At 43.6% G+C, this 25,922-nt stretch overlaps 1 long non-coding RNA gene across 1 annotated transcript in view; it reads right to left on the bottom strand.

Moving 5' to 3' along the window:
* Positions 1-16,251, bottom strand: part of LOC138297302 (uncharacterized) — a 33,709-nt gene extending 17,458 nt beyond the window's left edge. Inside the window, exon 1 of the long non-coding RNA XR_011204009.1 lies at positions 16,034-16,251. This is a non-coding gene — a long non-coding RNA (uncharacterized lncRNA). The remainder of the gene's footprint in view (positions 1-16,033) is intronic.
* Positions 16,252-25,922: the final 9,671 nt, after the last annotated feature.

Genomic DNA, 25,922 nt, shown 5'->3' with positions numbered 1-25,922 from the left:
GTAAGGGCTACAAGCTCTGCTACTTGTGCGGAATAGACTCCTTGAAGCCAGGACGCTTCCAAGACACCTGTTACAGTACATACAGCATATCCTGCTTTCAATATTCCCAATGCATCTCTTAAACATGAACCATCAACAAAAACAATTTGATCATTTTCATCAAGCTTAGTATCCTTAATGTCAGGTCGGGGTTTTGTGCAAAATTCAGTCACCTGAAGGCAGTCATGCTCGACGTCTTCAGCGTTCTCAATTTCAGCATTTTCACCGGGAAGCAAGGTTGCTGGATTCAACGTAGTGCACCTTTTCAGCTGCACATTCGGTGAGCCCAGAATTATTGTTTCATACCTTGTGAGTCTTGCTCCAGTCATGTGTTGCGTTCGGGAGCGGGTCAAAAGTATCTCAACTGAGTGAGGGACCATGACTGTTAATGGATGTCCCATCACTATTCCTTCACTCTGAGTGAGGCTGATACCAACTGCTGCTACGGCGCGCAAACACCCTGGCAGTGCTGCTGCGACCGGATCCAAAGTAGCTGAAAAATACGCTACTGGTCTGTTTATGCCACCATGGGCTTGGGTCAAGACAGACAAAGAACATGCATCACGTTCATGACAAAACAATGTGAAAGGCTTTGTGTAATCAGGCATACCTAAAGCTGGAGCCCTGCACATGCATTCTTTCAATTCAATAAAAGCATCCATCTCATCTCCTTTCAGCTCAATTTCATCCAAGGCATCCTTCTGGGTCAGTTTCAGTAAAGGCTTTGCTAGAGTTGAGAAGTTGGGAATCCACTGGCGACAGTAGCTCACCATCCCCAAAAACTTCCTCACCTCCCCCCTTGTCTTTGGTGGACTCATTTGAAGTACACTTGTTATTCTTTCCTTCATTATTCTCCGTGACCCTTTCTCTATTTGATGACCCAAGTATTTTACTTTCTTCTGACAGAACTGCAACTTTGAAGGAGACACCTTGTGTCCATTCCTTCCCAAATGGTTCAGTAGAGCAATGGTGTCGGCTGTGCAGCCACTTTCTGTCTTAGATGCAATCAGTAAGTCATCAATGTACTGTACTAGGGTTGACTCGAATGGCAATTCTAACGCTTCCAAGTCTTTCTTTAGAATCTGATTGAAAATTGACGGTGACTCCGAAAACCCTTGAGGAATTCGACACCAACTGTAAACTCTGTCTAAGAATTTGAAACAAAAGAGAAATTGGCTGTCCTCATGAAGAGGCACCGAAAAGAATGCTTGTGACAAGTCGATGACTGAGAACCACTCGGCATCGCAAGGAATTTGAAACACTATCACAGCTGGATTCGGTACTACAGGGCAGCACTTAATTACGATGTCATTTATTTTCCTCAAGTCCTGCACTATTCGGACCTTTCCACTCGGCTTTATTAGTCCCATGATTGGTGAATTACATGGACTGCTTAACACTTCCTTCAGCACTCCCTGTTTTACAAACTCGTCAATGAGTTGGGCGACTTTCATGAGGGTGTCTTGTGCCATGTGGTATTGTGGGGTCTGGGGAAAGGTTACATTGGGTTTTACGGTCACTTTCACTGGTTCCACTCCTTTCACCAATCCCACCTCTTTTCCTGTCAAATCCCACACTTCCTTTCCGACTGTTTCTCGTAATTCAGCTGGAATATCTTCTTCAGTTATCATCGGAAAAAGGTTAATCAGAGGATATTCTTCATCGACAGTTTCCATCTCATCCCCTTCTACACTGTCCTCTTCTTCCCCATCACTGCTCGTCTGAATTCTAATTCCATCGTTCGAACACATAATCGAACATCCCAATTTGCACAATAGGTCTCTCCCTAACAGTGCTATCGGGCTTGAGTCACATACCACAAAATTATGTAACCCTTGATAGTTACCAATTCTGACTGGTACTGGATCTGTGATTGGGTTCGTCAGGTGCCTGTTTGCTACTCCCACTACTTGAACTGTTCTCCCTGAGAGTGGCAAATTTGGTACTTCAATGCTCCTAACAGTTGAACGTGTGGCTCCTGTGTCAACCAAGAATGAAACACAATGACCCATAACTGTTCCCTCCACATATGGACCCTTTTGATCAACTTCCAAGGATGCTGCAAGCACACAATTTCCCTCCTCTTCTGAACTTTCACTCTCCCATACATTGTTTATTCCATTCTCACTGTGTAATGGGAACTGTTGTACTGTGCCATTTGTATTCATCACCTGACCCGAGACCTGTGGAGGAACCATCACTTGCTGCTGACTCACTGGTGCCAAAGGTATTTGCATTTGCTGATTAGGTACCATGGGAAACTGCTGTTGCATTGGCTGCATTTGAGTCATCTGCATACAGGGCATCTGCATCTGCTGCGGCTGCATGGGCTGTAATCCCTGCATCTGATTTATGGTCAGAAAATTTGGGTTTGGACCTCTCATTTTCGGTCCCCTCATTGTCTGGAATGCATTGACATCACTGTTTTGCTGACCAACACCTGCACCTTCCTGCACCACCATCGGGCACTCGCGTTTCCAATGTCCGACAATTCCGCACACGTGACACGGCATCACCCTTTTCATTGCCTGCACACCATTCGGAATCGCAACAGTGTTCAAATCCGGACCATTACTCCCAAAACCTCCTCTGCCTCTACCTCTCGCCTGTGGCTGAAACACCATATTTCCCTGCGGCGGCGGCTGCGGTATCTGCTGTTGGAACCCTTGCAACCCTTGCAAACCTGTCGGAGCTGCTTTAAGTTGCATCATCATCACTTTCTCTTTCAACCTTTTCTGTTTCACTTCAATTTCGTCGCTACAGTATTTCGCATAATTCAACACCTCATCAATCGGTTTCGACTGCCAACAAATCAAATGCGTCTTAATCATCTGACTTATCTCTGGTCTCAGCCCTTCCACAAATCTAAACACAAAATGAAGCATGTCCTTCGCCTCTATTGTTTCCGTGCCACTGTAGTTCTTGAACGCCTTCAACAACCTCTCATAGTAACCATGAATCGACTCTTTAGCCTCTTGGGCAGTTCGATCAATCTTCTGCCAATCCACATTTTTCGCGGCAACCTTCGTCTTCAAATGCTCAATCACCTTATAGTACAAGCTCATCACCATAGGTGATGGTGCACCCGTATCCCTGTCCCTTTCTGGTTCACTTGTCGGCCAACCTACAGCCCTTTTGCAGTCTTCCCACAAATCTGCCGGAACCACAATCTCAAAGAGGGTGTTCAGGTCTTCCCAAAGACATTTTGCAAGCTTCACAAACCTATCAGTCTGTTGATACCATTCAATCGGTTTCTCTCTCAGTTTGGGAAAATCATCCGTAAAAGACTGAATGTCGCTTCTGTGCCACGGTACATGTATTAATTTTCCCCCTGCTGTCTCCCTCATTGGTAACATGGTTATTGCATCACTACTCTGTGGTCTTTTCTCCTTATGCTCTGGGACACTATCTTTCTTCTTTTCCTTTTTCTTTGCCCATCTACTTTCCCATTTGTCTAAGCACCTCCACACTTGCGCACTCTGCAGCAATTCTCTAAGGTGCGTTTTCATGCCTGCTGACCTCATGTGTTCAAAGTCTGTGGTCCCGAAATCCAATCTATAGCTCCTGCTCAAGTGTTTTGTCTTGTCTATCTCAACCCCGTTTTTGTCAGCTATTTCTTGCAACCTTCTATGTACCTTGTTCACTTCTCTCGTAATCCTGGGACATAGATACCTCAGCTCTTCTTCCGAGTAGGACTCTAACCTATTCAAACCCATAGTTCCTTCCACCAATTCTTCTGCTTCCATGTTCAACCTGACCCTATTCAGATAGTCCTCTCCCTTCCCACTGGCTGAGCTTTGTGTGGAATTCAGACTGTTGAACCACTGTGCCAGCTGTTGCGCATTCAACCCCATCAGTGTAGCATTCACATCGACTGCCATTGATGGTTGCGGCAACTTTTCAGTGTTCGATGATAGCGGTATCATCAGTGGGGGACTTGACCTCACCACTGTTGACTGAGCACATATGGGACTAAACTCCATCAAGGACCCAGATCCAGTTGGCAGAGCCGCTATCGGAGTTGTCTCTGGAGTGTTTTCTATGCACCTCCTTTCCGTCCCACTCTGCACCATTGATCCTTGACCGCTCATACCTAAGTTAGGCTGAGTGTACAAAGGTACCGGTGGACCTACAGTAATGGGTAGGGATATCGCATCTGGGTTCTGTCCATTCCCCAGGTTCTGAGGCATGTTCATTCCCACACTATGGGTCATCATTGCCGGCATGCCCGTATGACTCCCCGTCATCCGAGCATGTGCGGTTCCCCCCTGCATCTGCTTTTGAGACATCAAAAGCTGGGTTGATTCAGCTTGTGCCAATGTTGGGCTGTGACCATTCTGTACTCCCATTACGGTTGGATCTATAATCATTCCCGTACTGTTGTCACTGCTGTAGTACCTTGGGACCTGCGGCTGATAATTTTCTGCTGTTTTCAATATAGGCACATCTGGATATATTCTCCTAACCTGCGGTATCTGCGGGGTGAACAGTAAACTCGGGTCCTTAGATCCCGACGGCGTTTCTGAATTCAGAGTTTCATTATTCTGTACCGGTGCTGGAGGGGCAGAACTGGTACTTGGACCTTGTTCCCTCTCTGCATAAGGTGGTGGACGGTCGTTCAGCAATTGCATGATGAACTCCTCATCCTCTGACTCTTCTTCTCTCCTTAACTTTTCCTCGTCCTCTCTATCCTTGGAACACCTCCTGTTTGTCTTACAGGTAGCTTTCTTACCTGTCGCCTCTTCTTCCTTAGCAATTGCGGGAACAATTTTATCCCCTGCAATACATCTGACCTCCACACCTTCTGTGCATTATCCCACCTAGCGTCCGCTAGTGTCTTTTCTACCTTTCTTATCCTGGTCTCGAACTTCTTTTGCTGTTGCTGTCTAGCCATTAGTTCCCAAATCGCTAGAGCCTCAAACTGTGCTGGCCTTGGAGGTACCTTCATGTCGTACATCGCGAATCTCAAATTCTCTAGGATCCTTATATTGAATGTCCCATGGATCGGGAACGCTACCCTCCCATGTTTCTCTGTCAGCTTGTGCCATTGCTTTAGCCAAAGGCACGGAGCTACCCCCTTTTCCTCCATTACAATGTAAGCTGGTGTGCCTTCGGGTGGCGTCTCCTCTCCTACGCTCGCTTTAATGTAAGACTCCACCTTCATCGCACTCTTTAATGCTTTAAAAAATTTCATTTTCTCGTCTTTTATTTCACAAAATTAGTAATCAATAAGTGACTTTAATTCCCGGAATACTCTTCGCTTGCCTTTCCCCTTCCAATCGAGCCCCACGGACTGCGTCCAATCCGTGCGCGACCCTTCTCTGCAACCAACCTATCCCAGCGCGGCTCCTAGTGACGTCACACTCACACACACTGCGGCTGACAAAGCCTCGCGGCTTGTCCTCCTTCACTCAGCTCCTCTCGTAACAACTTCTAGCATGTATCGCGAGCAACCAAATAATAATAAAACAGATCTGTCGGTTTACTACAGGAAGGGTAACACAATCGCTTCAGGACCTTAGGGATTTTTCACTAGCCTCGGCAGTTATTCCATCTTTCTCGGTCCCCACTTTCGCAAGCAAATCTGACCCGCAGACTCTGCTCTCAACTTGTCAATGATCTATTCTAGTGCACTTAGAATTTGTCAAAGCCCGAAGTCGAAGTTTTCTTTCACTCCCTTAACACACGTACCGACTCGTTGACCACGCCCGGTCAACCTATTAAACCGACCAGACCACAACATAAAACAAGTGTCTCATACACTTTTCAACATACTCCGGAGTCTCTTGACCTCGCAGGGCCCGTCTCAACAACAACAACCACGTGGACATTTTTCTGCACAAAGCGCCACATGCACATGAAGTTCGACGACTTCCCTACTCTCACACTCGGAGTCGCACCTCCGCTATTCTCTAAAATCCTCGCAACCTTTTCAAACAATCTGCGGCAATAAGCTGTGCAAGCGCAAAACCCTGACTTCACTCATACCGTCACTAGTACCGCCAACGCCGATTTCACACCTCCATTCTCTCCATTCGCAAGCTCCGAGATCCCGGGAAAGTCGCGGGGGACTTAGGGCATCATCATTCTCTCAATCTGTTTTACCCAAGAAAAATCTAATTCAACACCATATACTTCTCGAGCGGGGTCCCAAAAGTCGTAACCGTCCTCTGCTACCATCTACTGATAGAGCGCTCCGTCCTAATAAATTACCTGTATTTGGACGCTCTTGGGTCGATGAATCTTTTGACCAAGTGGGGCTCTCTTCACCCGAGATTAGTCAATTTAATCAAATCAATAATCAATAACGAACATAAGCAATGCCCTGATCAACATAACACTTCACAATTAATCCAGAAAACATTTCGGCGAACCATGACCTTTCGGCCATGAATAACCACACCAGTTTATTCAAAGTTAATGAATTTATTTCCCTATATTAACAAAGCTAGCACGATATAAATGTGTCTCAACACCAAATGATATATGTAAATGAACATTAATAGCTGTCCATAACGGCGGAAAAGATGCAATCTATGCAGCATTTGAATAACAATGCATTCGATGATAGCAACGCAAACCACTAAAACTACAATCTGTAATGGGCTAATTGCATACATTAGTCAGCATAACAAGGTCTCAAATTGCATCGTGCATCAAATGAATCCTCATCTAACCACAAATTAGCATCTGCATGTGGGATTTCATGCAAAAACAATTTAGCAACATTAATTTGGAAAACTCCTAACTAGGGCTCTTATCAAAAATCAGCAGTTGGTTACCTAAAAAGAAACAATGCAATTGTACATTTTCCTTTCATATTTACCAAATTCAATCAGCATTCAAGGAAGTCTTCGTCTCACAGGTACCAGTTTCGATCAGCATGGGACGGGGCAAAGGGGCAAGGTGGACGGGGCAATTGCCTCACAGCGGCAAGATAAAGGACAACACTACTACTTCATGCAAAGGGGCAAATCGAAGTTAAAGTCTCTAGGGCAAGAATTACTTAAAGTCTCTAGAAGATAGCAAAATGACGAGGTCGGCAAGATGGGCCATAATGGCTGCAATGTCCTGCAAAATGGCGGGTAATGGCCAATGTCTAATGGGCAATGTCCGATGGAAAAATGTCCAATGTCCGCAATGGCTAATGGAAAAAAAAATGGCTAAAAATGGCTGCTTTCTTCTTGTGCACCAGGTTTAAATAAACAACAGTTCAAATCCAGTAGGGTCTTCCATTGGAGGGTTCATAGGTTGGCTTCAAATTGTCCAATCAAAAACAACAGTTCACAAGCTTCTACCTAGGCATACATTATCCTTGGAGTCGGGAACGTAAGTTGCAACATATTTTACCAATTAACTCACTTTCAGAGCTTCCATTGTCCGCACCTGCAGATTGACCTTGGAGCAAAGAAGAAGATGCCAGGCTGGCACGAAACCTTAAAGATAAGCATGTGAAGCGATCTCACTGGAAAAGTACAGCTTCAAGCAAGAATACACGTTTATTAGCACATTGGAAAACACGAGCATCTAAACCGTGAGACAAGGCAACTAGGCCGAAGCCTCCACTAAAGTTATGCTAAGTTAAAACATTTCAAACAAGCAAATCATGGCACACGTTTACGATTATGTCAGATTAGTACAATTCTAATACATCACGTTATATAAAGCACGCTTATAAATGTTGGCGAACTACTCTGAGGGCACATTTGTCCCCGTACAATCTTTATTAGTTCGGTTAAGGTCACACTTGATTATTTCAGCACTACTTTATGCGCTAATAAATGTAAAACCTTCATTTCTGCGTCATCAGTATCAATCTTATACTACACCAGTTACTGTCGCAAACCATTAATTCTATGTCAGGACCGGAGGTTTCGATTATGTTTCTCTTACTATGCTTTTAATTTTTAGCAGCCAATCAGAAAACAAAACAAAACATCACTTCCTGTAACACTATATCACATGAATACATAGAGCCTAGCTAGCCCTGTATAAACCCCTTAGTGATATATCTCTTCCTATTTCTTTGCTACTTCACAGCCAGTTAAGTGTTTTTCGAACTGTCTTTAATCACTGTGTATATTGTGATCGTATGGCATTTATGTCGCTTTGCGATCGCGCTGTGTGTGCGTTGTGTTATCATTTATTTTGGTCATTGGGAGCATCCTTCACGTCCCGTGGGCTGTAGCTTGGCTTGCATCCTGTTTTGGTGGAGTGGGAGCAGGGGAGTGAGGACGCGTGGCGATGCCGCACAGTCCTCTTTCTCTTTCAACACAGCTTGTTCTACCGCACATGCACAGAGCCTCATAATTTTCGAAGACGTCTAGACGCGTGTCCTTGTCTCATTTAGGCATTTGGCTGTGTTTTTTCTCCCCGTGTTATGCCCAAAGTGTGCTCTCCTTGGGGTTGTAACAATATTTACACAGGTTGGACCTGTTTATGTTTGGGCAGGGCTCCCTCCAAGTCCTACTGATATATTAACCTGCTTTCTAAGGCTGGTATTCTGCTCTCTTTGTCCTACATCACCTGAATTTCTGCTCCTTTGGAGTTGTATATATTCTGCCCAGCCAGTATGGCTGCCTATGAAGATCAAAGAGGTGATGAATATTATGTGGATGATCCTGCAGGATTCTTTGAGCAGGACCTTGTCTATGCCCTGGATGCTGGTGTGTGTCATACATTCAATCAAGCACTGGCCCAAGCTATCAGGCCTATTAAACACCATCTCATTGGTTTAGCCGAACAGCAGGGATAGGTGGCTCCCTATGGGTCTCAGATAGTCGAAGATCCCTCCCTATCTGGCGGCTCACAGGCCCTCATACCGGGCAAGAATCTGCATGCTGCGGACTTTGAGAGTCTTGTCAGATCCCTGGCCAGGGATCATGACTTTAATGCTTCTACGACCTCGAAGTCTAAGTCCAAGGAGGATTTGGCTTCCTCTTGCTCTGAGCATTCCTCCGACCAGGGGGATGATCCCCCCGAAAACGCAAAAAGAAGCCACACCACCCTGATGATTCTACTCCTACCCCAAAAATTCTTACTTTTGAACCTGAGGACATTGTCTATCTCCGCTCTACTCCATAATTGCCCCCGCAGAAGTAGCTGACTATGTGGAATCCCACATTAGGTAGGGTTCGAGAAGGAAGTTCGTTCCAGATTATGTTCTGAATGCCCAAGACCAGATTTTCCCTCTAAGGTGACCAAGACACCTGAACTGGTTCCTACTCTTGTCACATATTTGAAAACATTTTCAAAGGATCCTAAGAAGGGGATCGATCGTGCCTGGCGAGGTTGCCAGGACGAACTTCTAGACGTGACTGGCCAATGGACCAATATTTTGGAGATGGGGTTTCAGGCCAAGGATTCTGGTGACGCTATTGACCCCAATGTTCTGGTTGGTTGGGCACAAAGGGCCCTATGCTTTCTGGGGAATGCTAATTCTGCAATTTCCAATGAACATTGTCGCTCCGTCTTGATAAAGATGGATCCAAAGTTGGCAGACCTTGCTTCATCTGAGTCATGTCCTTTGGCCCAGGATTTGCTTTTCGGTTCTCCTTTCCTCAAGGAGCTTTCTAAATTTGCGGCAACTTATGCCAATTTAGACAAGGCACAAGGGTCTATTAAGAAGGTTCTTTGTCCACTTTTTCGTAGGGCCGGATGCTACAGAGGGCGTGCCTTCGGCAGTTTCAGCCAGCAAGGACCTCAGTGGGAATACTATCATCAGGGGAGAGGTGGTTTCCAAGACCACGATTCCTCTGTGTCCACCTTCTACCCTTCCTGCCCGAGAGCAGTTTGCTCCAGATTCCACAGAGGGAGAACTAGAGGCACCCAATTCTAGTCCCAGGACACAGGATCTACAGGTGAGCCTAATTTTAAGCTCGGAGGTTGTCTTAGGGGGCAGGACGGGGTGTTTTCTGCAAGCATGGCGCAAAATTACTTGCAACACTTGGGTCTTGGAAACTATTCAAGGCTTCAAGCTAGCATTTTACGAGTCCCCATCTCAGACATCTCTTCCCCGTCTGACGTATTTTTCCCTTCAAGATCTCAATTTTATTTCTGCAGAAATCGCATCGCTTTTAAAAAAAGGCGCTATTGTCGAGGCTTCCACTCATCTGTTGGGGTTTCATAGTTCGGTTTTCCTAGTGGAAAAAAAGGGAGGTGGCTCCTGCCTCGTGTTGAACCTCAAAGAGTTCAACAGGTGTTTGGTTTATCGGCATTTCAAGATGGAGGGCATCCACTTATTGAGGGATATTCTTCAGGAACGAGACTGGATGGTTCGTTTAGATTTAAAGGATGCTTACTTGACCATTCCTATTTTTCCTCCCCACCGTCGATTCTTCCAGTTTCTGTGGGAGGGTCTTTGTTACAAATACAAGGTCCTTCCTTTTGGTCTCTCATTGGCCCCTTGGTGCTTTACAAAGGTGATGAAGCCGGTAGTAGAGTTCCGCCGTGCTCGAGGGGTCATCTTACTATTTACCTCAATGACATTTTCATTATGGCTCAATGTGTCCGCCTAGTCCTCGACCATCTGGAATGGTCCATTTCTCATCTCCAGAGTCTGGGATTTATTATCAATGCCCAAAAGTTGGCCTTAATTCCATCTCAGAGGTTGGATTTTCAGGGTTTTTGGGTAGACTCTACTCTGGCTCAGTTAATCTTTCCCCCTCAGAAGATTTGTCTGATCAAGACAGAATTGAGGTTACTATTGTCCAGACAGACTATATAATTGAGGGCGATTTCCTGCATGGTGGGCCTCCTCTCTTCCTCCATTCAAGCAATCTTTCCGGGTCTACAATTCAGGGCTTCGCAGAGATTGAGAATTTTTCATCTTCGGAGGGTTCGCAATTATGTAGACCAGATTCCCCTTTTGGAGGAAGCTCGCTCGTGGATGCGTTAATGATTATACCACATCGAGGCTTGGAATTGCAGGGCCATCTTTGGTTCTTCCCCAGAGATTGTGAAAGAGTCCATCAACAATCTTTGGGGCTGGGAGGCTCGTTTCCTATCAAGACGAATTGTTGTATCCTCCTTTGGATGTACAATATCTCAGCAGTGAGATATGTCAACAAATTGGGCGAGGCCAAGTCTTGCATTCTAGCAGAGATTGCCAAGGACTTTTGGCATTTTTGTCTGCAACACCGGATTTCAGTGGTAGTGGAATACCTTCCGGGGAGCAGCAACACTGATGCGGATTGGTACTCTTGTTACCGTTGGGATCTCAGCAACTGGAGGCTTAATCCAAGGTCTTTCGAGTCCTCCACTCCCTGTGGGGTCCCTTCTCAGTAGATCTGTTTGCATCCTGCCTCAGTCGGCAGATGAAGACATTTTTCAGTTGGAGGCCAGATCCGGAGGCACTAGCGACAGAAGCTTTTCTCCAGAACTGCTCTCTGGGTCTGGGCTATGCGTTTCCTCTCTTCTTGATGATTCCCAGGGTTTTGGCTCAGATCCGTCATCAGCAGGCGGATCTCATTCTAGTGACTCCTCTCTGGAGGTCCCATGCTTCGTTCCCGGAAGCGCTGGAGTTGAGTTGCGACCTCCCAATATTGATTCTGTTCCGACCCAAGCTCCTTCTGGATCCCCACGGCCTTCCTCATCCTCTAATTCTCTCGGGGCAGCTGGCCCTAGTGGCTTGGCAACTTTCAGGGAAAGATGGAGTCTCCCAGGACTTTCACAGGCGTCTTCCGCTTTCATTTCAGGATCCTTGTCTTCCAGTACCAACAAGAGATATGGTTCTGCTTGGAAACGATGGAGGTCTTGGTGCAGTGCTCGGAACACTGATGCGGCTTCAGCAGATTGCAGTCTGGTCCTACATTTTTTGTCCTCTCTAGCTACATCCGGCTTATAGATCGGTTAATAATTATTGGTCGGCCATTTCAGCGGGTCATTTGCCAGTGGATATTAAACCCTTGGGGAAATTACCCATTGTTTGTAAGCTTTTGAAAGGCATAAGGTTAGCTAACCCCCTCGTCCATGGTATTCTACACTTTGGGATTTGAATATAGTCTTGAGATTTTAAGAGTCGTGGCCAGCTAATAGATTCCTTTCCAGGAAACAGTTTTTGGCTAAACTCACTATGTTATTGTGTTTAATCACCTGCAAATGGGTTTCTGATGTTAGGGCGCTGTATTTGGCTAGTAGGGTTTTTTCTCCTGAAAGAGTAACCTTTTCTATTTCCCATCGTACTAATTGTAATTTGAAATCAGTTTCCTATCCTTGTTTTGTAGACAATCCCAAATTGTGTGTAGTACAATGTTTGAAAGCGTATGAGGTAAGTACAGAAGAATTTTGTTCTGATATGGGGGGCAGTTATGGATTTCATTGGTTAAACCATATCACCCTGTTTCGTCTGCCACTCTGACCATATGGGTTAGCTGGCTCTTGGGTGAAGCGGCCATTGATATTTCTAAATTTGGTGCTCATTCCACTAGAGGGGCATTGCCTCAAAATATTTTGCCTTGGGTTCCCGAATAGAAGACATTTTAAGAGCTGCAGATTGGTCTTTTGAGTCTACGTTCTAATTGTTTTATTATAAACCTTTTATGGATACTACATCTGTGGCTTTGGGTCAGCTTTAAACAAGCATAATCGGAGCCTCTGCTCCTGACACAGAATAAATCATTTTTCAGTTCTATTAAGGACACGGAGGTGAGGATTATCCCACCCCCACTGTTAAACTTGTTATTGATTTATTGTTTATTATTGTGATTTCTGTTTCCTTGCAATGATTAATGCATTTCAGTGCTTTTTCATCCCTGTTACTATCTTTAGGAATATTTTATCCTGGTTTAGTTTTATGGCTTGGTTTTTCATCTCCTTGCTGGTACTGAGGACAAATGATCCTTGGGTGTTTCCAGCGCATTATTCTGAGGATTAAGAAGGATGTTGGATTTCGTTCCTCTTCAATTTTCGAGCAATGAACACAAGTGACTCTTGAATCTTCTGAGTTGAGGTCTTCCTGGTTATCCGAGATCTCTGTCTTGGATCCGACCTTTTGGTCCCTTCGGTGGTTGTATCTTTGGGGGAACGTTGTAGTACAGTGTGGTTTGCAGTTTCTTTCTCCCGTTGGGGATTGTTCTTGAGACTTTCTACTGTTATTGGACTCTCTTAAAGAAAGAGGAGGAGTTATATCTCTAAGGGGTTTATAAAGGGCTAGGCTCTATGGTAGTCATGTGATATTGTGTCACAGGAAGTGATGTTTTCTTTTGTTTTTTGATTGGCTGCTAAAAATTAAAAGCATTGAAAGATAAGCATTATCCTCGCCTCTGTGTCCTTAATTAAATTGAAAAAATCTTAACCTGAAAGCTAGAACTTTTTTTTACTACACATCACCTCCTCAAAGGACGTGGTATGGTACCGGCAAATTGGAAACAGTTCATGAAGGTAAATGTTGACTCAGGCACTTGGGGAGTGCTTACAGCAATCCAGGCGACCACTAAAGTAGGGGCCACAGCCAGAGAGCACCTGTAAGGAGCTATGTAAGGAAGCACCTTGTCTATGACATGCACATGCTAGCTCAATCGCAGAAGATATGGTGACATCAGTATGTTGTCTTATCCAGTTTCTGGTGGTCCCGGGTAAAGCTTCTAAATATTGTTATAATAGAATGGCTTGTAGGAGATCCACTTTGGTACATTCTGTGGGGTTTAGCTATTTACATCCCTCATCCTGCACTATATAAAACAGTGCTCAGGGCTTCTCCGAGGGTTTCCATTTGGTCAATGAAACCGAAGTCGATAACTCTCCTTGCCTAATCCCACCCATTCTAATATTGCTTTATTTATTTCACTATAAGGGGTCACCCCCCTGGACTGACCGCCTGATCAGCCGATTGTAGAGCCCCGGTCAACAGCGGAGCAACATATTAACCCCACTGCTCCCGGGGCCAATTTGCTGACATGGTAACCCTTTCGTAGTTAGTGAATAAGGAATCTGGGTCCCCTCCTTCCTGATATTTTTGTAGGACTGAGCTGGGTACTGTGGGATGTACCCTGGTGGTGGCAATAGTCTCACTGAGTTTCTCCAGGGCCGTCTCATAGACCAAATATATTGGCTTGGTTTTTCAATACATTCTGCAAACCGTCTCTATCAGATCAAGCCTCCTTGACCTGTTCTTCCCATAACAGCTGTAGGTGTCTTTGTCCCTCAGCCAACTGGGCTATCATGTCTGCCAGGGTGGGTTTGCCCTCCAAGATTCTCTCATGTATACCGCTTCTGATTCCACTTTTGACACCACTGTCACAGGACACTACTCGAACCAGGGAGGGTTTGAATACTCCTCCCTGTATAGAAAAAGCAGTATTCTCGAAATATGGGTGTTCAGTATGTTTGTTTATTCAATTAAAGAGTTTTTAGGACTTTGTTTTGCCAGGTCTTGATTATTCTCTCCACTTGATGATCTTTTTTATGTTCTTATCTTTGCCCATGTCCGTGAGGCTTCGTCATTGGTTTGGTGTCCAGTGGCCAGCGAGAGAAGGGGAGGAAACAAAAGAAGAAGCCCCTGCATGGTAAGTGTTTCTTTTACTTTCTTTCTTTCTTTTTTCTTTTTTTTCTTATTGTTAAGTGATTTTCCTTTTGTGCACATATAGTTGGGGTTGTGGATAGTAAAGGAGAAAGGGGAAAAGACTGGTGGTAATTCGAACATTTTTTTAAATGTCTTTCATGAAAATCTTGAGTTTGTTTGTTTATTTGTTACCTGGCGCTCTGAGGTTTCCTTTTGACACTTTTTTCGGTGTTGGCTGTGGGTGTGAACAGAGTCATTTTAATTAAATGTTTGGTATTATAGTGATTGTGTAACTGATACACCCATATTAATTTGTATTAGATATTGAGCGACAGAGAAGACCCCAGGTTTCAGTGTGAATCGAATGCCCTGAGGAAGGTGGAGTCAATTAAGTTGGATAAATTGTTTGTGCAAGTCCACCGACAAGCGCGTCGGAGAGTTGGAGGGTCTATTATCAAATTTGATGCAATACTTCATGGCGAGTTGGATGGTTTAGTACCAAATTGGACGTGATATTTGATAAAGGAACGATACTTTGGAATCCATTTGGATGTGAACTATGTTCAAGTGAGAGAGAGAGTTGGAAAGGTCTCTCACACGCAGGATACATGTGATTGAACTAAGTCAGCGAATTATTGAAAAACTATTACCACCGAATCAAGTTATTGAATATTTGAAGCATACTTATGAATTTGTGTATATTTGTTATTCTTGGTCTTTTTGTAATGTTTGAAATATGTATCATGTCTCAAATAATCATATAATTGGTATATGATACGTGGGATTTGTGTCGCTTTTTGTCTTAATGTTTGTATTGAAATGTTATGTGATATGTATTTGTGGTCTATGTCGTCATTGTTTGTGGTTTGGTCTTTTCTGTCTTAGTCTTATGTGGTGTTCATTTATGTATATAGGGGTTTTTTTGTACATAAGAATAATTTCTATATAGGTATGAGGTTTGATATTTTTGATTATTGTGAATACATTTATATTATTATATTTTAGGCTGTTTCTTTTTTTAGAGAAGTTTTTCCATTTTGTAGGATCTAGGAGAGAGACGCTCTGTACCTTTGGTATATTTCCCTTGATCTCCCTCCATATTGATTAAGGGACCCTGTTCTTTATTTGGTTGTTGGTAATTCGAACAAACACAGCGGAAAGGACTCCGTTGCTGTACCCCACTCAAGAAGAAAGGTGCTGCCCCGTAGAGACTGGTATATTTGCGTCCTTTAATAATGCGGTTATTTAAATTGAATAACTCTTCTCTTAATTTTTGCCCCAGGTGGAAGTACGCAAGCCGAACGTCAGTGCTCAAACAAAGTGGTAAGAAAAAGAAAACAGAAAAAAGATAAATAAATAAATATGTCCTGGTTGTTGTTTTTTTCTTTTCTTATCCCCCTATGTGCTGTGCTCGGTGGTGCTCAGCCTTCCTCCCCGCTCCCTCCCTACATTCCCAAATAATTTTGGTAACGGACCGCATACGCGGTCCCGTACCTGCAGGAGCTACATCCCTCCGGGGACATGGCTGGCTTTTCCGCTCTCCCTCTCCTCTGCCATGGATTTAGCATCCTTCGGCTCTCTTCCGTCCACTCCACCCGTTATATTTGAATCCTCTTCTGCAGTCCAGTCTCCGCTATTCTGTGCCCGTCAATTCTCGCCCTCGCGTTCCTCCGACTCCGTCTCTAACAACACCGCGGTCCTCCTTCTTCCAGCTTTCCAGTGGAACTCCTGATGACATCATCATGTTGTTGCGTGTTACCCAGGAATAGGCTTTTTGGAGTTCCCCAGGGGGACTCCAGGATCAGCCGACCTCCGCCACACCCTGTGCCCTGGCACACACCTCTTAGAGCTTGTGGCTAGGGAGGCACATGGGTGCAATATTCCAACCCACATCAAGTACATTCTAGAGAGGGAAAGGATGGTGATGTTCACAGACACTGCTGCCAAGTATTAGTCTTAGTGTATTTGGACGCACTACGCGACCATGCCCCAATGATGGACTACATTTCCCAGCAGCTCTTGAACTCTCTCATTTTTTAAGATGCTGGTCGGCATATTGGATATTTAAGTATAACTTTCCATTTATTTCATGGTGTCCTTGTAAGGCAATTGTGCTACACTGTTGCTGAAGCTAGAACCTTGCCACTTGGATTATGGATTTAATCTTGCAAAGAATAGTTGCTTCAGAGAGATCGCTTTTTTGTGAGTACATAGAAATGTTCTAAAAACCAGGTCTTGATAAGAAACAGATCTTGAATTATTCCGAACACTTGAGTTTAAGCATTCTCATAGACCTTAGGAATTGTTTGCATTTGAACTTGGAATTTGGTCCTGCAAAGGAGCAGGAAGAATTCTAGCATCATGATATTGGCTACATATATATATATATACATATAATAATTATGCATAAATTACAAGAAGTTCTTAGCAAGTTATATATTGATTGCTAACGATAGGAACTTGTTAGTGCCTTGTAATTAATTATGTTGTTGCACAAGAGTCAGATAGAATCTAAGCTTACCTTTATATGGGAGTGCATAGTTATGAAGTTTGAGGTAGTTATCTTACCAATAGTGAAATATTAGGGAACATATACATTGGTATTCATGTCTTGTTATGCTTCAGTTTCAAGAAAATCAGCTTTAAGCCAGAACATAGAGAGTTACATAGGATACATCAAGGCATATAGTTACCCCTGTTAAGGATAGATATGGAACTTTCTGGTAGGTTACTAACAAATGTCCTATTATCTTTAGATGTCAACTTTGACCTGCTGATGCCAGAGACTATAAGAGTGAGAAGTCAGAGTGTTGGTATCTAATATCTCTATCTTCTCTCTTATCCAAATTCCTCTTCTCTTCTTTCGACTATTGGCCCTTATATTTCCATGGCATGTGGTCAGAGGTGGAGGCTGAGGCAGAAGAGTGCATCACTTCCATTAGATCCATAGTAGAAGCTCAGTGCTTTCTGACAGTAGCAGATTGATCAAAAAGAGTTAAATATGGTCCAAAGTCAGGAAATGGGGTGTAAATGTGTCATTTTGCCTTGGGCATCTAAAATACTTTCACCTACGCATTTACAAATACTCTGTATGCATTTGGACATATTTATTCAGTGTGGCAGAAGATTTCTGCTTCAGGTTTCAGTTGAGTCTGAAAATGTATTTATTAAAAGCTGTGAATCACAGAGAAACAGAGCTGAGTGTCTCCTAGCATGGGCTCCCTGAGAGGCATCACAGGAGGCATTTATGACTGAGTGCAGAAGTTTATAGAATCACTCAAATGTCAGAGAGTTTCAATATTGTCAAAAGCAGGTGCACAAATGAGTTCATAAGAACGACAGCAGATGGCTTTCAAAAGTATCAACATACAAGTAAAGTATCGACATATACAACAGTTTTTGAAAAATCACAGCTTGGATGCCAAATGTGCTCCCCATCTTCTTGTCGCCCAGACAGGAGCTTTCAGTTAATAGGTTTCAGTATTCTTAAAAACACTGTTCCATCATATGCTTTGGTATAGACATCTTCAAGAAATGTCCAAGAGGAAGCTCCCTGGCCTCTACTACTATTTTTTATTGAGGTAATCCAAACTTGTTAACCCCTTCGCTGCCAGGCTTTTTCCCCCTCAGGTACCTAGCCTTTTTTTGGCTATTTGGGGCAGTTTGCACTTAGGCCCTCATAACGTTTTGTTCACATAAGCTACTTATGCCAAATTTGCGTCCTTTTTCTCCATCATCCTAGGGATCCTAAAGGGACCCAGAGTTTGTGGGTTCCCCTGGAGGAGACCTAGAAAGTAGGCAAAATACAGCAAAACTTTAGTTTAAAAAAAAAAAAAAAATTTGAAAAAGCGCTGCAGAAGAAGGCTTTCATTTTTTCCCCTGAAAATGGCATCAACAAAAGGTTTGCGGTGCTAAAGTCACCACCTTTCCAGCTTTCAGGAACAAGCAGACTTGAATAAGAAAACCATATTTTTCAATACAATTTTGGCATTTTACTGGGACATACCCCAATTTCATTATATTTTGTGTTTTAGCCTCCTTTCAGTTAGTGACAGAAATGGGTGTGAAACCAATGATGGATCCTGGAAAGCTAACCATTGCTGAAAGGTAGACAAAATTCTGAATTCAGCAAGGGGTCATCTGTGTAGATCCTACAAGGTTTTCTTACAGAAAATAACAGCTGAAATAAACAAATATTGAAATTTAGGTGAAGAAAAAAGCTATTTTTCTTGGCGTCTTACTCTGTAGCTTTTTCCTGCAATGTCAGATTTTTTAAAGCAATATACCATTACGTCTTCTGGACTCTTCTGGTTGCAGGAATACATAGGGCTTGTAGGTTCATCAAGAACGCTACGTACCCGGAGCCAATAAATTAGTTGCACCTTGCAATGGGTTTTCATTCTCTACCGGGTATACAGCAATACATTTGCTGAAATATAAAGAGTGAAAAATAGGTATCAAGGAAACCTTTGTATTTCCAAAATGAGCAGAAGATAAGGTGTTGAAAAGCAGTGGTTATTCACACATCTCTGAATTCCGGGTTCCCCATTCTAGCATGTGAATTACAGGGCATTTCTCAAATAGTCATCTTTTTTATACACTGTCTTACATTTGGAAGGAAAAAATATAGAGAAAGACAAGGGGCAATAACACTTGTTCTACTATTCTGTCTTTCCCCAAGTCTCCCAATAAAAATGGTACCTCACTTGCATGGGTAAGCCTAATGCCCGCGACAGGAAACGCAACATGGACACATCACATTTTTACATTGAAATCTGACGTGTTTTTTGGAAAGTGCCTAGCTGTGGATTTTGGCCTTTAGCTCAGCCGGCACCTAGGGAAACCTACCAAACCTATACATTTTTGAAAACTCGACACCTAGAGGAATTCAGAATAGGGTGACTCGTGGGGCTCTCATCAGGTTCTGTTTCCCAGAATCCTTTGCAAGTCGCAAAATTTGGCAAAAAAACACTTTTTCCTCACATTTTGGTGACAGAGTTCTGGAATCTGAGAGGAGCCACATATTTCTTTCCACCCAGCATCCCCCCAAGTCTCCTGATACAAATGATACCTCACTTATATGGAGACATCACATTTTCCCAAAGAAAACAGAGCTGTTTTTTGCAAAGTGCCTAGCTGTGGATTTTGGCCTATAGCTCAGCCGCAATCTAGGGAAACCTACCAAACCTGTGCATTTTTAAAAACTAGACACCTAGGGGAATCCAAGATGGGGTGACTTGTGGGGCTCTCACCAGGTTCTGTTACCCAGAGTCCTTTGCATACCTCAAAATGTGGTAAAAAAATATTTTCCTCACATTTCGGTGACAGAAAGTTCTGGAATCTGAGAGGAGACACAAGTTTCTTCCACAGGAAGGACAGGAAATGCCCCAAAACACAACATGGACACATCACATTTTCTCAAAGAAAACAGAGCTGTTTTTTCCAAAGTGTCTAGCTGTGGATTTTGGCCTTTAGCTCAGCTGGCACCTCGGGAAACCCACCAAACCTATACATTTTTCAAAAGTAGACACCTAAAGGAATTCAGAATGGGGTGACTTGTGGGGATCTTACCAGGTTCTGTTACCCAGAACCCTTTGCAAACCTCAGAATTTGGCAAAAAAAACACATTTTCCTCACATTTTGGTGACAGAAAGTTCTGGAATCTGAGCGGAGCCACAAATTTCCTTCCACCCAGCCAGCGTTCCCCCAAGTCTCCCCATAAAAATGGTACGTCACTTGTGTGGGTAGGCCTGGTGCCCGTGAAAGGAAATGTCTCAAAACACTACGTGGACACATCAAAATTATCAAATACAAAACTGCCTGTTTTTGCAGTGGGGGCACCTGCGTTTTTGATCCTGGGCTCAGCAGCCATGTAGGGAAACCTACCAAACCCAAACATTTCTGAAAACTAGACACCTGAGGGAGTCCAGGGAAGTGTGACTTGTGTGGATCCCCCAGTGTTTTCTTACCCAGAATCCTCAGCAAACCTCAAGTTTAGCTAAAAAAAAATCACATTTTTCCCATATTCCTGTGTGGGATCACTGCACCAGGAAAGATTTCCAACCACCCAACGTTCCCCTCAGTCTCCCAGTAAAAATGATACCTCACTTATGTAGGTAGGACAAGTGCCTGTGACAGGGAAGAGCCAAAAACATGTCAAAATTGAGGGGGAACCAAAGCGGGTCCAAAAGGGCAGTTTGAAAAAAATCATTTTTAGGCTGACAAGTGGGGCAGAATTTCTATCTGTTTAGGTGAGACAATATTGGGTGGTAGGAATTTTGTGGATTCCTGTAGATTCTGTAAGGTTCCTTCACAAAAATGTGGGAAACATGTGTGATTTCCAGCAGAGTTGGAGGTTTGCAGGGCATTGTGGGTAAGAAAATGGTGAGGGGTGCATGTGAAGCACACCAACCTGGGCACACCTAGATGTTAAGATTTCCAATGTGTCTAGGTCTTGTGGACATTTCTACATGGCAGCGTCCCTAGTAAAAAAATTGCCCCCAGAGCAGCGACCTTTGCCTAAGGGGTCGCTCCCCTTATCAGTATTAAAAAAAAAAAAATCCCTTGTGTGTAGTGTCTTTTGCCCCTCCGGGGGCAGATTGGCCTAATTAATATTGGCTGATCCGCCCCCGGGGGGCATAAAAGACCTAAAAAAAAAATTGCCCCCCCCCCGGGGTGCGACGCTTGCCTAAGGGGTCGCTCCCCTTCTCAATATAAATAATTTTAAAAAAATCCCTGGTGCCTAATGGCTTCTGCTCCCCCCCACGGGGGAAGATCGCCCCTAATTGATATAGGCCGATCTGCCCCCAGGGCGAGCAGAAAAGGCCTAAAAACAAATTGCCACCCTGGGGAGCTACCCTTGCCTAAGGGGTTGCTCCCCTTATCAGTATAAATACAAATAAAAAATCCCTGGTGTCTAGTGGCTTCTGCCCCCCTCGGGGCCAGATCGGCCTAATTAATATTGACTGATCTGACCCCGGGGGCAGAAAAGGCCTAATAAAAAAATTGCCCCCCTGAGAGCGACCCTTGCCTAAGGGGTTGCTCCCCTTATCAATATATAAAAAAAACCATCCATGGTGTCTAATGGCTTCTGCCCCCCCCCCCCCCGGGGACAGTTCGGCCTAATTAATATAGGCTGATCTGCCCCTAGGGGAGCCAGAAATTGGCTTATAATAAATTTGCCCCCTTTGGGGAGGGACCCTTGTCCAAGGGGCCGCTCCCTTACTTTGTTTACCTGTGGTAAACAAACATCCCGGGTGTCTAGTTTGCATTCCTGCAGCACGATCGCATAGCGATCGTGCTGCAGGAATGCTCAGAGAGACATGAAAAGGGAACGAAAAGCCTTTCCTTCCCTCTTCATGCCTCTCTGCCTATGCATTATGTATTTGTTTATTAATTGGAGACCTTAGCAGAGGTCTTGGCCTAGTTGCATGGCTTCATGTCAAACTGTATTTCTAAACCAATTAATAAAATGTCTGCTTAAAGAAGTAAATTATGATTTTCCAATGTGCTGACCAAATGTGCTCGTAGCTAAAAGTCTTTTCTCATGAGAACAGATTGCTAGAAGGTGCTGTTCTTGCTAAATGTAACAATATGAGTGTAATGTGTGTAAGGCTGTCTTTCTCATGAGAAGAACAATGGAGACCCTGACTGGAGTATAAGCTACAACAATATTGTTACCTGTCGAGCCGGATGATGAGGACATTACAAGAGGAGCCAATCAGCGACATGTGAACCTAGTTCTGGTAGAAATTATAGATTTGATATTTTAGTTTTATTGAACAAAGAGTGAACATGCGATCCCTTCACCAATAGGGACTTGGGAAGTAGTTTTAGGAAACCTAACTTAGCCGGACTTCACTGATGGAAGACAGCGCATTTGCCCATTTTCTTTCTGTCCGAAAGGTAATTACTTTCTTGAGCATCTTAATAAGAGATGTGCTTAACTGTACTGCTTAAAGACTTTGCGTTTTCTGAACTTTGATGCTGAATCCTGATGCCTTGCTGACTGAACTGATGTCCTTCCTGATGACAAAGACTATCTTAACTTGCTGATCCACTTAAGGAGAGGTATACTATTACCAACGTGATTTGCCATGCATGTTTGCTTTTTTTTCTAGGTACCAGCCGCACTATTTTGATAGAGCTATAGTTAGATGTTTTCCAAATTTGAGTTGACTAAATTGTTTGCATGAAGCTCAACATGCAGATTCTAATCTGGTGTTAGAGAAGGATTCCTCACTAATGAAGTTCACTCTATGGAGTAACAGTCGATGTCTTTTCTTTGCTGAAAATAAATGTATGTGATATAATTTGTGAAAAAGTTCTTATTAATAAAATTGCACTGTAAATTTAGAATGTGAAGTGGCTCAAGCTTTGATTAGATTACACTTCTTTCGGTGCGTTGGACAGCCAGTGATGTTCTTGCATGTTTATCATTTGATATTGAGATTATAATACGTGATATTAGCATTGTTAATATAGGGAAAAAATATTCGAACTTTTACTGAAAGGTGTGGTTATTCATGACTGAAAAGTCATGGTGTGTAAGAATTTCTGACTCCAATTGATTACTAATGTTATTGGTTATCATTGATTATTAATGCATGTACTGGAGATATGGTGGGAACATCTTAATTGTGAGTCAAAAGGTTCATCGACCTGTTCATTTCCCCCTTGTAAGTTTACTTATTAAGGTCAGACGCGCCAACAGAGATGGTAGCAGACAGATGGTTTGTCTCCTTAAGAGCTTAGCATAGAAGTATGGTACAGGATAACAGGTGTTAGCAGTGTTGGTAAAGAGAGGTAATGGTTTGTCTCCTTAATACCCCGTCATAGATGTCCAGAGATACTAACATAGGTGAAGGTTCATTATTATTGAGATTTGGGTTTTATTTTTCAATGATGCTAGTTGGAGAGAAAATGTTTCCTTTGGCCCAGAATTGACTTTCCCAGAATCTCAGATCCTGCTAATGGTTGTTTGAGGATGTTCTTGGCATTCTAGTGACAGTGTGAATGAAGTAGGTTGCGCTTGCACAGCTTATGCAAATCACATGTGAATTGTGAGGTTTGTGAGGGTTTAGGGAGTTTGAGTACTCCAAATGAAGGTGTAGAAGGAGTGTGCATGCTCTGCAGTGTGAGAGTAGGGAAGTCGTCAAACTTCACATGTGTGGCGATTTGTGCTAAAAAATTGTCCACGTGGTTGTTGATGTACGGACCCTGCGTGGTCTACGACTCTGGAGTATACTGAAAAGTGTATGAGACACATGGTTTTATGTTTTAATTTGTCTGGTTTAGTAGGTCGATCGGTCGTGGTCGACAAGTCAGAAAGTCAGTGAAAAGTGAGTGAAAGGAAGTTTCAACTGAGATCTGGTGAGTCCCATGTGCACCAGGACAGACCCACTGTTCAGTTGAGAGTAAAATTTGCGGGAAGAATTTTTCTTGCTGGGAGACTGAGAAAGAAGGAGTAGCTGTAAGTGCGGGAAGAGCCGTCAGTAAAAAAATCCGTAAAGTTTCTGAAGCAATGGTGTTACCTTTCCTGAAGTAAACCAGCAGATATGGTTTTTGACTTTGGGTTAGTGTTTGCAATTTTTGCATTAGTTTTGTGTGAATTGAAGTTTAGAAGGACAAGCCGCAAGACTTTGTCAGCCGCAGTACGTGTGAGTGTGACGTCATTAGAGCCGCACTCGGATAGGTGGGGTAGTGAGAAGGATCGCGCACGGATTGGCAGCCGTCCGTGCAGCGCAATTGGTTGAGAAGGTGGGTGAAGAGAACTCTGGGATTAAAAGTCACTTTCTGATTCGATTTGAATAACATAAAGGTTGAAAAGATGACATTTTTCAAAGCTTTAAAGAGTGCTTTAAGGGGAGATACATACATTACAATGAGTATAGGTGACCCTACACCACCAGAAGGTACACCAGCTTACATTGTGATGGAAGAGAAGGGTGTTGCGCCATTTTTAGAGCATTTAAGGATGGTGCTATATGAATCGAAGCCCCTTCTGAGACCAGCACAGTTTGAGGCATTAGCAATCTGGGAGCTAGTAGCCAGACAGCAACAGTAACAGAAATTCAAGAGGAGAATGAGAAAAGCAGAAGAGCAGAAAAGACATTAACAGAGGCTTGATGGGACAGTTTTCAGAGAATTTGGAGAAACAGGACTTTGCACGAAATTAAGTTGTTTCAGTGATTATGCAGGACAATAAGAAGGACAGAAAGAAAGCTACTAGAAAGACTAATAGAAGCCCTTCAGAAAGTAGGGAGGCCAGAAAATCCTCTACAGCGGAGGAATAGTCAGATGATGATGAGTTTCTTACACAGTTATTGAGAAATCGTTCACCACCATATGCAGCACATGAGAATGGTCCAAGTACCAGTGCTGATCCTTCAGCTTTAACACAAGTTAATGGGACAGTGAGTCTGGTGCAGGTTAATACTAGCCTGACACAGAGTATGATGCAAGGCAGTCTTAACATGCCTACTACTCCAGTGGTACAAAATCAACTGAAACCGCCAGAGGTCCAGAGAATTTATCCTGATATACCAACTATGGAAACGGCTACAAACTCAATGGTGCCTAGGAAACAGGTTTTTCCGAGACCTCTGTTGGTTCACCCAGAACAACTCCACTTTTACTTCCACAAGTGCAGCCACAAGCCATGCCGAGATTCACTCCGGTAACAGGGACACAGTCAGATATGTCTTCGATGATGACTCAGAACATGGGAGTTACTCTCCCACAGAACTTAGGTACCAGACCAACCCAAGATGCTATATCTTTACCTATTACTGTTGGTCCAGCCGCACTCTTATTTGCACAGACAAAGCCGAGTGTATGTGAACAGGGTGTAATGGCACAGAATGCGATGGGGGGAGGACATAACGAGAACACTTGAGTAGTCTCTCCTGTGGGACAGACTTTTGACGGATCTGGATCACTGCTGGACCTTAGTCCTTTCGGAGTACTTCCAGATATGTGTGAGAAAGTAGCCTCTTTCTAGCATGGTTACCCCCACTTGTGGCCTGTTTGTGAGTGTCAGTATGTTTTTACTGTCTCACTGGGATCCTGCTAGCCAAGACACCAGTGCTCATAGTTAAAACCCAATTTGTCAGTGTGTTTTGCCTGTCTCACTGTGATCGTGCTAGCCAGGACCCCAGTGCTTAAAGTTTGTGGCCTATGTGTGTGTTGTCAGTATGCTTAACTGTGTCACTGAAGTTCTGCTAACCAGAACTCCAGTGCTCATGCTCTCTCCATTTACCAAATTAGTCACTATAGTTTAGTGACTCCATATTCCAATTCCACATGGCACACTAGACCCCCCTTATAAGTCCCTAGTATATGGTACCTAGGTACCCAGGGCATTGGGGTTTCAGGAAATCCT

The sequence above is a fragment of the Pleurodeles waltl genome, chromosome 5 (assembly GCF_031143425.1).
Source record: "Pleurodeles waltl isolate 20211129_DDA chromosome 5, aPleWal1.hap1.20221129, whole genome shotgun sequence".
NCBI lineage: Eukaryota > Metazoa > Chordata > Amphibia > Caudata > Salamandridae > Pleurodeles > Pleurodeles waltl.
The sequence above is the reverse complement of the archived record's forward strand: the minus strand, read 5'-3'. Positions and strand labels throughout refer to the sequence as shown.